We start from the raw sequence: 2,500 nt of genomic DNA, 5'->3' as shown, positions 1-2,500 counted from the left end.
AGGGCTGGTCAAGACAGCTGGCGAGAGAAGACGAGGACGGGACAGACGGCTAATTAATGAGCTGGCCGAGGAAGAAGAGAGGGAGGGAGAGAGAGAGGGAGAGAGAGAGAGAGAGAGAGAGAGGGAGAGAGAGAAGGAGAAGTAGAAGAAGTAGAAGTAATGTGAGAGAAGGAGAGAGACAGAGAAAAAAGGGAAGAGAAAGAGAGAAAGACATGAAAGAGCAAGGGGACGGGGAGATAAAAATGAAGGGAGAGAGGGAGTGTGATAGAGAGGGAGAAAGAGGAATGGAAATGGAGAGGGATGTTGAGGGAGTGATAGAAAGAGAGAGTGTGAGGAGAGAGAGGGAGAAAAGGAGAAAGTAAGAAAGTAATGTTTAATTATATAGCGCATTGATCTATGCACAGAGTGCAACCCAAAGCACTCCACACACAAGACAAAAGAAAGAGATAGAGTGAGAGAGGAGGAGAGAGAGATGGAGTGAGGGAGGAGAAGAGAGAGAGAGATGTAGTGAGGGAGGAGAGAGAGAGGGATAGAGTGAGGGAGGAGGAGAGAGAAAGATGGAGTGAGGGAGGAGGAGAGGGATGGAGTGAGGGAGGAGAGAGAAAGATGGAGTGAGGGAGGAGAAGAGAGAGAGATGTAGTGAGGGAGGAGAGAGAGAGGGATGGAGTGAGGGAGGAGAAGAGAGAGAGATGTAGTGAGGGAGGAGAGAGAGAGGGATGGAGTGAGGAAGGAGGAGAGAGAGGCCAGGAGTGTGGGAAGCTGGGGCATCATTATTACTGTTATTATAAACAGTGAGAAAAACAAAACTAATATAAAAAAACCAGAAATAAACTAACCCACTTTGTGAGCGCTCTGTCCCTGCCTCTGAGTTCAGGAGGAGAGACGGATGTCATTACTAGTCCTGATTTCCCCACCTGATGCCCCCACCTTTAAAACCAGTCCTGATGCCCCCTCCTTTAAAACTAGTCCCGACATCTCCACCTTTAAAACCAGCCCTGATGCCCCCACCTTTAAAACCAGCCCTGATGTTCCTGGCTCCAGAACTACTCCCTAGTCTCATCCCTCCACACCAGCCCTGATTTCCTAGCCTCCTAGTAGCCTATTACCTTGAGCAAGGCACCAAACCCCCAACTGACTCCTGGTTGCCACAGCAATGGCTGCCCACTGCGTGTGTGTCTGTGTGTTGTGGTGGAATGTAACGACGTACAAATACTTCCTTACTGTAGCCTACTTAAGTAAATTTTCCACGTATTTGTACTTTACTTAAGTAGAATTTATAGTGTATACTTTTGACTTTTACTTCGTTACATTTTACAGCAATTATCTGTACTTTTACTCCGCTACATTTCTACAACACCATCGTTACTTTTTAGATACAATTTATGATCAGATTTTTTTTCTCTGACAAACACGTTTGTTTTACCAGGGGGCGGGGTTGGGATAAGATTCTGGAGCGCTACGTGCCCAGCTTCTAAATCTTTGAAACATAAGCTTCTAGTCTAGACCAGGCAAAGCGTGAGCTTGTAGCCATCTGCATTCGGTAGGCTATATTCACCAGACCCATGGCTACACTGGACATGCAACTGTGTTCTGTGCCTTTCTCTGTCTGTTATCTGCAGTGTTAGGGCCTCCTCTCCGATGAGATTGCTATCCGCGGATCAGCGAAGTTACAGGCTATGCCCATGGTTCTGTCACACGTCTGATCAGTGCACGTCCGCACAAATGAATGGTAGACTATTATAGAACCGCTGGCCGAAAAAAACGTAGCATTTTCCAGATTAGGAAATATTTCTTAATTGTGTGTGTGATCAAATAAAGAGGCATAGCCTACAATTGGGGGGTAGAAATGTGAGCGCTCATTCAATGTCTATGTGCGTCTGCGCAAGTGAAACTGAACCTAATCATAAAGACACCTTTCTCAGCAACTTTTCTGTTCAATCAGCAGAATTGGCATTACGATCCACCCGACGTTTCCCTTGTCTACCCCGTTAAACTTCAGGCTCTCGTGTTTTGCTGAATGATATTTTACTCAGCAGATCACCCTAGTCGATAACCAGAATTACAGTCTCCAGAATTGTAGGTCAGAATGTAAACTGGGCCACAGATGGTAAGCACAATTGCATTAGCTTAAAACTATCTAGTCGAGTATAACCTAAAACTAGCTTAATTAAAATGCCACAGCCCATACTAATTTTTCTTATAGAATATAGATATTAAGAGAATAAATCATTATGCAAATACTTTTACTTTTAATACTTAAAGTACATTTAAAAGCAGGTACTTTTTACTTTTACTTAAGTAGGGTTGTCATTGTGGTACTTTTACTTTTACTAAAGTAAATATTTCTCTGTGTATTTGTACTTTTACTTAAGTACTGAAATTCAGTACTTCCTCCACCACTAGTTATCACCATGGATGGGTAATAAGCAGAGTGTGTGTGTGTGTGTGTGTGTGTGTGTGTGTGTGTGTGTGTGTGTGTGTGTGTGTGTGTCTGTGTGTT

General features: G+C 44.0%; 2 protein-coding genes across 8 annotated transcripts in view; one reads left to right on the top strand and one right to left on the bottom strand.

Annotated features, from left to right (window-relative positions):
• LOC121714956 (tripartite motif-containing protein 16-like) overlaps positions 1-2,500 on the top strand; it is a 964,796-nt gene that overhangs the window by 223,712 nt on the left and 738,584 nt on the right. The window lies entirely within an intron of this gene.
• Positions 1-2,500, bottom strand: part of LOC121714929 (citron Rho-interacting kinase) — a 75,022-nt gene that overhangs the window by 32,036 nt on the left and 40,486 nt on the right. The window lies entirely within an intron of this gene.

Source organism: Alosa sapidissima, chromosome 8 (assembly GCF_018492685.1).
Source record: "Alosa sapidissima isolate fAloSap1 chromosome 8, fAloSap1.pri, whole genome shotgun sequence".
NCBI lineage: Eukaryota > Metazoa > Chordata > Actinopteri > Clupeiformes > Clupeidae > Alosa > Alosa sapidissima.
The sequence above is the reverse complement of the archived record's forward strand: the minus strand, read 5'-3'. Positions and strand labels throughout refer to the sequence as shown.